This window comes from Archocentrus centrarchus, unplaced genomic scaffold, assembly GCF_007364275.1.
Source record: "Archocentrus centrarchus isolate MPI-CPG fArcCen1 unplaced genomic scaffold, fArcCen1 scaffold_109_ctg1, whole genome shotgun sequence".
Classification (NCBI taxonomy): domain Eukaryota; kingdom Metazoa; phylum Chordata; class Actinopteri; order Cichliformes; family Cichlidae; genus Archocentrus; species Archocentrus centrarchus.
This window is the reverse complement of record NW_022060155.1, coordinates 64,941-78,952: the sequence shown is the minus strand read 5'-3', so window position 1 is coordinate 78,952 and position 14,012 is coordinate 64,941. Positions and strand designations below refer to the sequence as shown.

General features: G+C 42.2%; 1 pseudogene; it reads left to right on the top strand.

Moving 5' to 3' along the window:
* The window catches only part of LOC115775367 (cytochrome P450 2J6-like), a 63,499-nt pseudogene extending 59,047 nt beyond the window's left edge, over positions 1–4,452 (top strand).
* Positions 4,453–14,012: the final 9,560 nt, after the last annotated feature.

Here is a 14,012-nt window from a genome sequence, read left to right as displayed (position 1 = left end):
TTTTATTGTGTTTTAATCTACCGTCCACCTGGCCCAGGGACATCCTTCTTGAAGGAATTTAGTGACTTTTTGTCCTCCACATTGAAACTAGCAAGACTCCTTATTATTGGAGATTTTAACTTTCACGTTGATGATATTTCAGATAAACATGCTGAAAAATTTATCAATCTGATGGAATCTTTTAATCTGACCCAACATGTGTCTTGCCCTACACATAACAAAGGACATGTTTTAGATCTTGTTTTTACTCTTGGTTTAAATATTGATTCTCTTTATTCTGAAGATATTTTTATTTCTGATCATGTTTGTGTTCTTTTTAATTTGTCTCTTAATTTTGATTATCTATCTGTGCCTCATGTGTTTTGTTCACGCATTTTCAATCACCTTTCTGCAGATAAATTTACTGCTGCTTTTAATCATGAGGAGGTTTCTACTTCAAATGATGTAAATCTTTAGTAGACTCTTTTAACCATCAGTGTCTCTCTATTTTAGATAGAATAGCTCCTTTTAAAATGAGGAAGGCCACTTTTAGCAAATCCTCCCCTTGGATGAACGACAGTATTCGCTTTTTGAAACGTAGCTGTCGGAAAGTGGAGCGTCTATGGAAATCAACAAAGCTCCAAGTCCACCTAATTCACTTAAAGGAACTTATATTTTCTTTTAATAACATGGTGAAGGATGCAAGAGCTGCTTATTTCTCTCGGCTGATTTCTAACAGTAGACGAAATCCAAAAATGCTATTTGACACAATCAAACAGATTGTTACACCTGCTTCTCCTACTTCACCCATTCAGTCTAATGAAGACTGTGAAAACTTTTTATCCTTTTTATTGGTAAAGTTAACAATATTAGAGCAAACATAAATCCCTCTGTATCTTCTTCTGCCTTACTTCCAGCTCGGCCTTCAATCCTGGAGAACTTTTCACCAATATCATTAAAAGATCTCCTAAGTGTGGTTGATAGCATGAAACCCTCCTCTAGCTCCATTGATGTTTTACCGACATTTTTATTTAAGAAAATTTTTTGCACCATTGGGCCATGTGTGTTAACAATAATTAACAGGTCACTGGTTACTGGCTCTGTCCCCCGATATTTTAAACAAGCTGTTATTCATCCCCTATTGAAAAAACCTGATGCTGATCCTTCACTTCCTCAAAGTTTTAGACCAATTTCAAAGCTTTTGTATCAAAAGTCTTAGAAAAAGTTGTGGTCAAACAGCTAAATGTTATGTTAGCTAAATATAACATACTCGATAAGTTTCAGTCTGGATTTCGTAACCTGCACTCCACTGAAACTGCTCTCCTAAGAGTCTCTAACGATATTCTAATGAAAAGGGATGCAGGTGAATACTCTGTTCTTGTACTCCTGGACTTATCGGCAGCATTTGACACAGTAGATCACAACATTTTAATTGACAGGTTAAGGACATGGGTGGGCATCTCTGGATCAGCCTTAGATTGGTTCCGCTCTTACCTCTCAGACAGAAGCTTCTCAGTGGCTGCTGATAGTTTTACATCCTCATCTGCTGCTCTGTCCTGTGGTGTGCCCCAAGGCTCTGTGTTGGGTCCTATCTTGTTCACTTTGTATTTACTACCTCTCAGAGACATTTTGGGCGCATTTAAAGAGGTCTCATATCATTGTTACGCTGATGATATTCAGCTGTATATCTCCTTTTCTCCACAGAATGTTAAAAAACTATCTATTCTTCAGAACTGTGTTGAGGCTGTAAGGAACTGGATGGCTGCTAACTACCTTTCACTTAATACCGGGAAAACTGAAGTTCTTGTCTGTGCACCCGATAGCTTTGTTCCCACTGTGATAAACAATCTTGGTTTTTTATCATCAATGGTTCAGTCAAATGTTCGAAACCTAGGAGTTACATTTGACCAAGCTCTTAGCTTTGAGAAACATGTTAATAGCCTTGTGCGATCCTGCTTTTTTCATTTGCGAAATATTGCCCGCCTCAGTCGAATGGTGTCCAAGCCGGAATTGGAAATTATTGTTCATGCTTTTGTCTCCTCTCGGTTGGACTACTGTAATTCTTTATACATTGGGCTCAGCAAATCGTCTTTGAATCGCCTCCAGTTGGTCCAAAATGCTGCTGCCAGGCTACTTAAAGGATCCTCTAAGTGGTCTCATGTGACACCTATCTTGTCATCTCTGCACTGGCTTCCCATAAAGTTCAGATCCCAGTTTAAGATCTTGGTGATGACTTTCAGAGCTCTGCATGGTCAAATGCCTGAATACATTAGTGAGCTCTTACACCCATACATAACGCACAGACTGCTGAGGTCTTCTGACCAAAATCTGTTGGTGGTTCCTCGCTCTAGGCTAAAAACTAAGGGAGACTGTGCTTTCGAGGTTGCAGCTCCTAAATTGTGGAATGCACTACCATCACACCTGAGATCTGTGGACTCTATTGAATCATTTAAAGAACAGCTCAAGACTCATTTGTACAGGCTTGCTTTTAACTAGTGGTTTGTGTGTGTTTTATTGTGTATTATTGTTTTCTTTTAAATGCTGTAAAGCACTTTGTGATTTTATCTAGAAAAGTGCTATATAAATAAAATTTTACTTACTTACTTACTTACGTGGATCTCTCTTTGAATGTTAGTGTTTATTTATTCATTAAAAGATGACTTCATCAGATTTAATAACTGTTCTCCTGTTTTGTAGATGTACAACGCAATGCCCTGGCTGATGAAGTGGCTGCCTGGACCTCATAAGAAGATGCTGACTCTGGTACAACAGATAAATGACTACATAGAAATCAGGATCAGAGAACACAAAGAAAACCTTAACCCAGCATTACCAAGAGACTATATTGATGCCTTTGTGATAGAGATGGGAAAGGAGAGCTTTGGGCTTGAATTCTATTGTGTTTGTTCTGTTTGGTCTTGTAATGAAATATACCAACAGATTTTAATTTCTGCTGTTTGTGTCTCTGATAGGATGAGAACAATGATTCAAGTTTTACTCTCAGCAACTTACGTGCTTGCAGCATGGACCTTTTGCTGGAACTGAAACTACCACCACTACTTTACACTGGGGGCTGCTTTTCATGATCTATTACCCTGACATACAAGGTGTCTGCTAGGCCTCATCGCAACTAATTTTGTACTGAACTGACACCATGTGTGTGCCATCTTCCATATAGTAACTTCTGACTCCAAAGAACCAACATGGTGGCCAAAACCAAAGGATGACTTCACAGTGGCTGTGTCCATCTTTTAGTCTGTTTTTGTGCCCTCACTGTTTGGTTTTTCATTTCTGTGCTGCTGTAGGTACTTGTAGTGAGACAATATGGTGGGCCAGATAAAAATCAATTCCCCATAAATGAAAGGCTTCTTCTGCAATGATTCATAAATACACACAGTGAGACTCTTATGGCCCTTCAGTAGACTGATGACCTTTCAGGATGTACCCCGTCTTTTGTCCTATGACAGCTAGGATAGGCTCCAAATCCTAAAAAAAAATCCAGCATTTTATCAAAACATCTGGCATCACCTGGTGAAGTCACACAATCTTCAAAACCAATTTAGATTTTTTTCTGTTTTAGTATTTCAGTTCTTACAATTATTGTTAATATTTTTTCAGGGCACCATGATCCTGGCTACCCTGGACTCAGTCCTACATGATGAGTCAGTGTGGGAAACTCCACACTCTTTCAACCCTCCACACTTTCTGGACAGGGATGGTAAATTTGGCAAGAGAGATGCCTTCCTTCCATTTTCTGCAGGTTGGTTGGATGTTAACACCCCTGTTTAAGACAAAATATCATGGTAAATGGACTAGTTCTTATATAGCGCTTTTCTACTCAGTATGAGCACTCAAAGCGCTTATACAATGGTTCATTGGCTTGTTGCAGAAATGCAGTAAAATCTGTGATACAAGTGGATATCTTGTAAATTGCTTGAATAAAACTTGTGTTTTGTGAATTCTCAGGTAAGCGTGTGTGTCTTGGAGAACAGCTGGCCCGGATGGAGTTATTTTTGTTTTTCACCTCCATCCTTCAAAGGTTCTCTCTGTCACCACCTGCTGGAGAGCAGCCCAGTCTGGAGTTTAGGTTGGGAGGCACCCGTTGTCCCAAACCTTACCGCCTCTGTGCTGTAACACGTTGATACATCAGCTGCCTTAACCCGATTATGTCTTTTTCTCGGCACAATGAATTACTGTCTTCCATCACATTTGTCATATAATGCATTATATATATCTGCCATACTATTTTCATCCTATAGCATCAGTAACAAACAATTTGTAAATTTTCTTCATTTTACCCTGGAGACCAAAAACTAGTAAAATTAAGTGAGGGGAAAAGGAGAAATGACATTATTTCACCACATTCCAATCATGTCTGATCCATGTGCACAATTAAATCAAGTTCATTCAAAAGACTTTCTGTAAAGGCTGATTGGATTGAGGGTAACAAGTTTTGAAGGTGTTTTACTAAAAATGGAACTGTATGTTACTCTAAGAAAAATAAATGTGCTGCCATTTTGTGCCATTGCAGCTGTACTGTGTGAATCTATGTAGAAATCTTTTTATCATAGTCTGATATTTGCACTTTTTAGCTTCATTCACACTGGGCAGAGGACAGACTGAAGATTTTGCTGGTTTCCCTCAAAACAAAATATTATTTATTAAAAAGTAGGTAAATGACTATTTTTTTTAAAGGGAACCTCACCATTACCTGTGAATTTACTCAAATTTACCATAAGATCCAGATAAAGAAAAATGCTCTTTTAAAAGAAAAGTGTCCAGGCAGATTTAGAGGGTTTTGCATTTGGACTCTTCATGTTTCTACATTCATTTAAAAAAATCTACAACAAAAACGCCTTCTGAAAAGTAGATTGTGCATAGATAAACTCATTGCTCTCATGTAACATTTTATTGTTTCCTGTGCTCATCATATCTATAATGAAAACAACGGCACACAATTGCGGTGTCTCCATAACAACCGTCAAAGGAGAAGAACATGTAAGTGCAAGACTTGCACATCACATCAGTAAAACTTGTATAAATTTGAAAGGAAAACTGATATATCAGATATATTACTTAGGATAAAATTAGATCATTTTATTTTTTTATTCTTTTAATTTTATTTTAACTTTACAAGAGCATCTCGCCCTCACACTGTGTGCCAAGAAAGATTCTGGCCCTTGGATAAATGTAGTTGATGACCCCTGCTATAGAAGAACCCCTCTCAGCCCCTTGTAGGAAAGACTTCAAATTATTATACAAACTCAAAAACCAAAATGTTTCTCATGCCCACTATGTTTTGTGGCATCAGGTCTGACACAGAAAAAATGCAGATGCAGACTCACATTAGTATTGTACTTGTCACATCACAAGTATGCACGTGTCTGCTTGGGTCCAAGTACTGAAAAAGTGTTTTTCATTGGAGGAAGCCCCCATCCAAACATCGGTGTCCTTTCATTTTGTTGTGACTGCGAAGTTGTCCACACAAACACTACACTACAAGGGTCGTCATGAGCCACCCAGGAATTCATGGTGTAAAATGTGGAAAAATGGAAAATCTTGTGGATTTGTACACTGATGATTTGCTTATTAGCTCATCTGAAAAAACAGTGTCTGTCCCCAACCTCCTCCAGTTTTACAAATGCATTTGTGCTTTAGCCTTTTTGTTGCCAACATGATTTGTTTCGTCCACTTTTAATTAGTTTTGCTGTGATTTTTATTGCAGGTGTCACTGGATGCTACAGGCACGTTCAAGCTAATAAAGACGGAACTGGTGGAGCAGGGCATCAACCCAAATGAACATGGCTGCACATTTTAATGACAAGGTGTAAAAACATTTTTTTGTCTTTTCCTCCGGCAGATCCAGGCTCAGGGAGGGGCGGTCATCTGCGTGACCGGTTGGGGTTGTTGGTTTCTGTTCTCTGCAGTGGGTCCTGAAGAAGCTTCTTGATGGCAGAGTGAATGCTCTTCAGGAACAGTTCATTGCCTCTCTGGGTGAAATGGACTCCATCCCCCTGAAATATCTGATTGTCGTAATATTTCAGCTGAGGATGTTCAATGACGACACCTCCAAAGGAGTCGACAGCCTTTCTCACACTCGAATTGACAAGCTTCCTGTTGCTGTCGATCCACCGTGGACTTCCGTAACACCATGCTTGGCGCTCATTGACGCTGGAAAAGGCAATTTTCATGGCGGGGAAGTCTGCATGCAGCTGCCTCAGTTGGGTCGTCATTACAGTTTCTGGGCGGATGTGAGTCCCAGATCGTTGCCTCCAGCATGGATCACCAAAACGTCAGGGGGCCTCTGTGAGGAGAGCTCGGCATAGAAACGGGGAAGGACGCCGTCCCAGCGCATCCCACCTTTTCCACACCACTTAACTTTGGCGTTGAGTCCAAAATTGTGCCCAAACTGCTGGTGTGCTGCCTCCTCTCCTCGTTTGATGTAGCTGGATCCAATGATCCAAACGTTACTCCCTGCTTTGGCTTCCTCTGCTTCTTTCTTTGGCTGCTTTTGGAGCTTCTGGCATTTTTCCAAATTTGCAGCCGCGTTGCAGCGGAGGAGCTAAACTGAGCAGGAAGCAGGAGTCTATGCGCTGACGTGCGTAAACAGTATTTACAATGTTTTTTCTCGCCAACGGATTATCAGAATGCATCAAAAACAGACTACATTTATTCAGCGAAGTGACTAAATGACTCACGAGAGTGGATTATTTTGTATTAGAGGATTTTATTGCTGATTCGACCGGTTTTATCGCTGCAAACGAACACCTGTTATTCAGAAGGCGATTCATAGTAAGTAAGTTTTTATTCTCAGCCCGTCCTCAGATTATATGCCGTTCTGATGTAAATATGTATGTAATGGTGAGCTTGGCATGCACCATTACACAGAAAATATAACTGTGCGCCGCTGTGGCGCCACTTATATTGTGTGTGTGTGTGGGCGCGGCGTGATTTACAAATTGAAATTTGCAAGAGTCCAGGTGTTTGTAAAATAACAGGTCACTGTTCTGCAACTGTGTGCTGTAGTTACAATATAACAGATCATATCAATAAAAATAAAATAAATACAAAAGCCTGTGTGTGTGTGCGCGCGCGCGCGCGTGTGTGTGTGTGTGTGTGTGTGTGTGGATTTGGATGGGTGCAGGGGGGGTTCCTAAAAATGTGCCTACATGCACCTCAGAAAGTATATAGCTGCGCTCCTGCATCTGGCTGCCTGGATGACTGAGACTCTTCATTAAACCAAGCCTCCAAAAAGCAAACTCATGCATAAGGAAATGAATAAGCTAAAGAAATGGATCATTGTGTGATGGCCCAAACTCTGCCTCATGGACGAGCTCCTGGATTTGAATTCTTATCCATGACTGCTTTGGTGGAGCAAACTCCTCGTGGCTGGAGCTAATCTGAGCAGGAAGTGTGTTGTGTCATCCCTCCGGGCTCCCTCCTTCTCTCTCTCTACCTCCCTGACTTCCTTCCTCTTCAAATCCTCCTCCATCATCTCGTCACTACTCTTCCTCTGTGCCTTGCCTCGTCTGGGGGTCGCTGCGGTCCCCTCTCCTGCGCTCTCTGCCTGATCAGATAGCTCCCCTGCTGCTTCTGCCTCTGTCTCCTCCTCATCCTGGCCATGTGGATTGCTCTGTGTGGCCAGGATGAGGAGGAGACATGATCTTTCTGTCTGTAGCGTGATGGACTGCAGAGCAGCCAAAACATCGACTTTCATCGGGCTGCTCACGACTTCTGGTGAGCAGTTGATCAAGTGTATTTGATTATCAGCTCCTGGCTGTCACTTTCCTGCTTCATTGCCATGTAAAAATGAAGGCTATACTTATTCTGACCCTGCATTTGAGCTTTGTTTACTGAATAATGACACAGTCTAATGTCATGCTGTTAATTTGAACTTGGATTTGAAGACGTTTACAACCTGAAAAAGACCAGAGGATTTTTTTAGAATAGCCTGACATGTAAAAGCTTTGAATTGAAAGAGGACGTTTTTCTTATTTCACACGAGTATCTGTGGCAGCATCAAGCTTCAGCACTGCATCCATCCAGCTTGGTTTGTTTTTGTTTTCTGGCTGCAGAAAGGATCGTGCCCGTCCACAGTGAACACCTGATGGTTAACGTGGGTCTGCGAGCTGAACCGGTGCCCACACTCGCTTTAAGTTCCAGCTCCATGAGCATCGTGTCCATGTGTGACTCCATCCCATCCTGAGTACGCTCTGCAGTCATACCTGGACTCTCACACTCTTCATCAGCCAGGCAATGCACCATGGATTTTATTGATATGTATGCAGACACACACTGTTTTACAGAAGATCTCAACACTGCCGTACCTTCATACTGGACGAGTGATTGGATCATTTCAATCTGTTTCACCAAAAAGCTTTTGAAAGTTTAACCGTGTGTGTTTGTGTGCACTGGGCTTTACCTGTTATTTTCTTCTTAATGAACCACAAGCAGTTGTTGGTTGTAAAATGTCATTTCTCATGTGTTGTACCATATTTTTAATAGTGAAGTTCTGCCAACCACAGCTGCCAGTATTTTACCATAAAACAGTATATACAGTATATATGAAAACATTCACACAGATACTTTGATTTTTTTTCTTTTTTTTTATTAAATTTGGTCTCAGGGTCCTAAAAGTCATATTGATAAACAACCAAACGTGACTCAGCAAAGATGTTTTAAATGGATGATTCCTGACATCATGGCAGTCATGTCATGATTGTGAGGAGTCATCCGTTTACATATTTGCTGAGTCTGAAATGTAATGCCAGTGAACTGATCAGTGGTTGGTTTAAAGAGCCCCCCAACAATCAGAAGATCCCCTCCTCTGAGCGAGCCCTTGGCGACAGTGGGGAGGAAAACTCCCTTTAACAGGAAGAAACCTCCGGCAGCACCAGGCTCAGGGAGGGGCAGCCATCTGCCGCGGCCGGTTGGGGGGGAAAACAAGGAATGATTTGTTACCGTACCTCTGACAAGTTCACTGACATATTATGTTGTGTATAAATGTGATTTTTAGGACCAAAAAAAATCAGATTTTTAGGACTTGATTCTGCTGAATAGCCTAAGCAGCCAATTGCGCTTCTTCTTCTTCTTCTGCTTGGGTTGTTCCTCAAGCTTCTCCAGCTTGGTGGTGAGGATCTTCTCGTTTCCTTGTTGTGTTTTCAAAGACTCCTGCAAAGATCTCACAGTTTCCAGCAGTGAGTCTCCTTTTCCTGCCTTTGATTGATCTTCAGCAGGCTCCTGCAGAGACAAGGAAGTCTGCGGCACTTCCTTTTCTTGCTCCGTTCCTTGCTTTTCTTCAGCAGGCTCCTGCAGAGACAAGGAAGTCTGCGGCACTTCCTTTTCTTGCTCCGTTCCTTGCTTTTCTTCAGCAGGCTCCTGCAGAGACAAGGAAGTCTGCGGCACCAAGTCCACTTTTCCTTCCTTTCCTTTTTCCATGTCTTGCTTTTTCTGCAGAGGCTCCACAGTCTGCGGCAGGAATTCCTTCTCTGCCTCTGCTTTTTCCAGTGGAGTTCCCATGCTGCTCTTTTCTTCCTTCTCCTCCTCCATGACTTTAGGGTAGAAAGCATGAAGGTTCTTGTAGTTAGTCAGCAGGGATTTTACCTCATTCATTTCAGACTGGAATTTCTCTCTCTCCTGTCTGTGTTGGATTGCCTGCTCCTCCAGTTGTCTCTGAGATTCCTGGAGCTGCAGCTGGAGCTGCTGGATCTGTGCTTGCTGTTTGCCACACTTGAGTTCAAGGTCAGCCTCTTTGGCAGATCTGAAGTCAGCCTGTGAAGCCTTCGTGGCTCGGCGGGAAGGCTCTGCACTCAGTACTGCAGCAGTTTGTACTGCAGCAGTACTTTGTTCCTTCAGGTTTCGTGGTGAACGAGCCTCTGCCAGCTGTTTCTTCAGCTCACTAATGGTGCGCTCTGAAACCACTTTGTTGTCATCAAATTGCTTGAGCTGCAGCTGGAGCTGCTGCTGGAGCTGTTGGATCTGCGCTTGCTGTTTGCCACACTTGAGCTCAAGGTCAGCCTCTTTGGCAGATCTGAAGTCAGCCTGTGAAGCCTTCGTGGCTCGGCGGGAAGGCTTTGCACTCAGTACTGCAGCAGTTTGGCTACTTTGTTCCTTCAGGTTTCGTGGTGAACGAGCCTCTGCCAGCTGTTTCTTCAGCTCATTAATGGTGCGCCCTGAAACCACGTTGTTGTCGGAAAATTGACTGGCAAGCATATGATGCTCTTCTGTCATATCCTTAATGGTTTTCTCTAAATGTGTGTTGTTGGCTTCGAGCTCCTTTACTTTGGTCTGAGATTCGAGCAGCTGGCTCATCAGAACGGTTGTGTCCTCTGAATTATCGGTGCCAAGGAAACAATTCTGAAGTTCATTTAGTTTACGCTCAGTTTCCTTCAGTTTCCGTGTCAGACTGGTAATTTGTGCCTTTGTGGCTTTTTGGTAGTTATGGTGAGTAATGCTCAGCTTATTGTACTGGTCTTGTACCATTGAATGATCTGAAGAAGAAGAAGAATTGACACTATAAAGGCAAAAGTTTGAGGCAGTGCATTCACTTTCCCAATCTTCTGCCTTTTCCTGGGATTCCAGCTGCTGCTTCAGAGCTGCGATCTGCTCCCTCGCATTATAGTTCACACCCGTCTGCATGTTGCCTTTCTTTGGTCTTCGTGGGTGTGACATCTTTGCAGGTGCTTCAGAGTTTTGCCTTCTCAGGTTTGCTTCTGTGGTTTAAGCGTCTGATTGCTTTGGGTCTGACAGCCTTCTTGGTTTGTGCTTCACTAACTGTCTGAATGTTGAGCCTGTTTATACGTTCTAAGATCAAAGGCTTTATGCCTTAGATGCACTCTGGAATGAATTCTGGAATTCCTTTCAAAAGAAAACACCCACAGACCTACTGTAAGGAATAAAGAATCTCTTTGATGTGATTCTTTATTCCTTTCAAAATAAAACACCCACAGACCTACTGTAAGGAATAAAGAATCTCTTTGATGTGATTCTTTATCCCTTTCAAAATAAAACACCCACAGACCTACTGTAAAGAAGCGCCTTTATTTTGTAGTATATGCTGTCTGTAGTATGTGCTCCTTCACCTCCCCTCCTCATGCCCCCCCCCCCCCCCCCCCCCCCCCCCCCCCCACACACACACACACACAAACACACAAAAGGCGCTCCAGCACGCGCTTTCGAGAATGCGCTCGATCACGACTATTTTATTAGAATCCTCTCTAGAGATGATTGAACAGGCAGAGAAGGAGAGGCACAAAGAAAGGGCACAAATCAGAAACTGAAGAAGGAGAGGGATCAAAACGTTGTTGGGATGGAAAAAGCTTTTCAAAGTGCTTCAAACACAGTCGGTGTGTTATGTCAGTGTATCAAGAGGAGGCTTTGAAACAGTGGCGGCTCCACAAATAACTTTCTGCAGGAGCTAAGGGGGGGCTAAGCATTTTACTGAGGGTGCTGTGACTTTTCCAGGGGGGGCTATAGCAGCCCTCACGCAAACACAGTGAGAACATGCAGACGTCGCTTGGAAAGGCCTCGGCCGAGGTGGATTCGAACCTGGGACCTCCTTGCTGTGAGGCAGCACAAGTTACCATAATGACACTGAACACTCAGACTTAGCAGCATAGCTGGCTAACATTTCATAGTACAACCCCTTTATGATGCTTCGTGTCTGTCTGCACCAACAAATCTTTTTGAAATTTCATCCCCTAACATGAAGCCAAGTCCTTCAGATCATTCCCACTATCTTTTTTGAACATTATTTTTGGCCTATTTTAGCCTTTATTCTGTTAGCACAGTGGAGAGAAGATAGCAAAGCTGCGGAGAGAGAACAAGGGAAGACATGTACTAATGGCTCTGGGGTACATTTGAATCCAGGCCTCTGCAATAGCCTTGTGGCAGACACACAAGCCAGTGCGCTAAACTGGCTCCCCTGGAGGTCTTTTTATCACGATCCTTCAGGCTAATGCAACAGACAGTGAATGGAAATGTGTTCCACACTCGATCTGTAGAAGAGTCGAGCTGCTGGACACTTCACATAAAGATGAACTATTATAGTGAAAGATAAGGCTCAAGCTCTGCTAATTATGAAATGAGTGCGCATGAATGATCTAAAATGATCATAATCACCATCTATTTAGCATACTGTAACATTTCAGAGTTAATATTTCTGTTTTCTAATGTATTAGGATTTACTTTGTAGCCATTCAGGTAAAAAAGGAAAGAAAAGAGAGACAATACTGACTTAACATTAAAGTTGATTTTTAAATATATTATGTGCCTCTCAGCTCCCTGAACTATATTTGTTTTTTCATTTCCACTTTATTAAGGCACTGTGCCTGGACACTATAAAATATTGGCAGAGCTGGGGTTACTCTTTATTTTGAAGGTTAAAGGTTACATTCTGCCAGTTGACTAGCAGCTGGTATAACTTGAGATATACTAACAACTATGCCAAGACTTTATGGTGCTGCTTAAAATGTTTGAACAAAATGTCCCCAGAATCCCAGAAAAGGATAATGACTGTGTGTAGATCAGTTTTTAAATGACTTTCTACACATCATTTACACCCTGCCTTTACTTCATGAGTAAAAACAGAGTGTTGAACCTTCTGTTGTTACTGTAGATTTGAACCCATTTTAACTGAAGTGATCAGTGTCAGAAAGATCTCAACACTGGTTGTGATGTGACTGACATGAAATAATAATGTTAAAACAGAAACATATGTAATGTCAGCAGTACCAAAGAGACAGAGTAAATGCTACAACAATACACAACTTTGTACAAACCTTTTTAATTTCAATTTAACTGATCAACTTATGGAAAAGTAAAGTTGATCGGGGTGGCTGTAGCTCAGTAGGTAGAGCAGGTCACCTACTGAAGATACTTAACCCCAAGTTCCTCTCTGACGCACTTGTTGGAGTATGAATGTGTGTGAGTGTTAGATAAATAAAGTGCTTAATTAATCATGGAAGTGCTTGTATGAATGGGTGTGTGTGGGTAAACGTGTTGTGTAAGTGCTTTGAGAGCTCATACTGAGTAGAAAAGCACTATATAAGAACTAGTCCATTACCATTTACTAAGTCTTCTATTGGGTTGAGGTCAGGACTCTGTGCAGGCCAGTCAAGTTCTTCCACACCAAACTGGCTCATCCATGTCTTTATGGAGCTGCTTTGTGCTCTGGTGTGCAGTCATGTTGGGGCCATCCCCAAACTGTCCCCACAGAGTTAGGAGCAGGAAATGGTCCAAAATGCCTTGGTATGTTGAAGTATTAAGAGTTCCTTTGACTGGAACTAAGGGGCCGAGCCCAACTCCTGAAAAACACCCCCACACTACAGTATACTCCCCCTCCACCAAACGTTACACTTGGCACAATGCAGGTACTGTTCTCCTGGCAACTGCCAAACCCAGACTTATCCATCTGACTGCCAGAGATTTGTCACTCCAGAGAACATCTCTCCTGCTTGACATCACCATATACAGAACTTTGCATTGTGCTTGGTAATGTAGGGCTTGGATGCAGCTGCTCAGCCATGCAAAGCCATGAAGCTCTACACACTGTTCTTAAGCTAATCTGAAGGCCACACAAGTCTGTAGTGATTGACAGAAAGTTGGTGACCCCTGCACACTATGTGCCTCAGCATCCGCTGACCCCACTCTGTCATTTTACGTGGCCTACCACTTTGTGGCTGGCTTGGTGTCATTTCCAATCACTTCCATTTTGTTATAATACCCCTAACAGGAAATTTCATGATTGGACTTGTTGCACAGGTGGTACCATGCTAGAATTCACTGAGCTCCGAGGAGCAACCTGTTCTTTCTCAAATGTTTGCATGCATAGGTGCTTGATTTTATCCACTTATGGCCATGGAAGTGATTGGAACACCTGAATTCAGTGATTTGGATGGGTGAGTGAATACTTTTGGCAGCATATTGTATATGTGATTATATGAGCGTGCAGAAAGACATTGGAGGAAGGAGAAGTTGAAGGTGAGATTGGCCAAGGTCCAAATAAATCCTAACCTCTGACTCAATACTTTGCT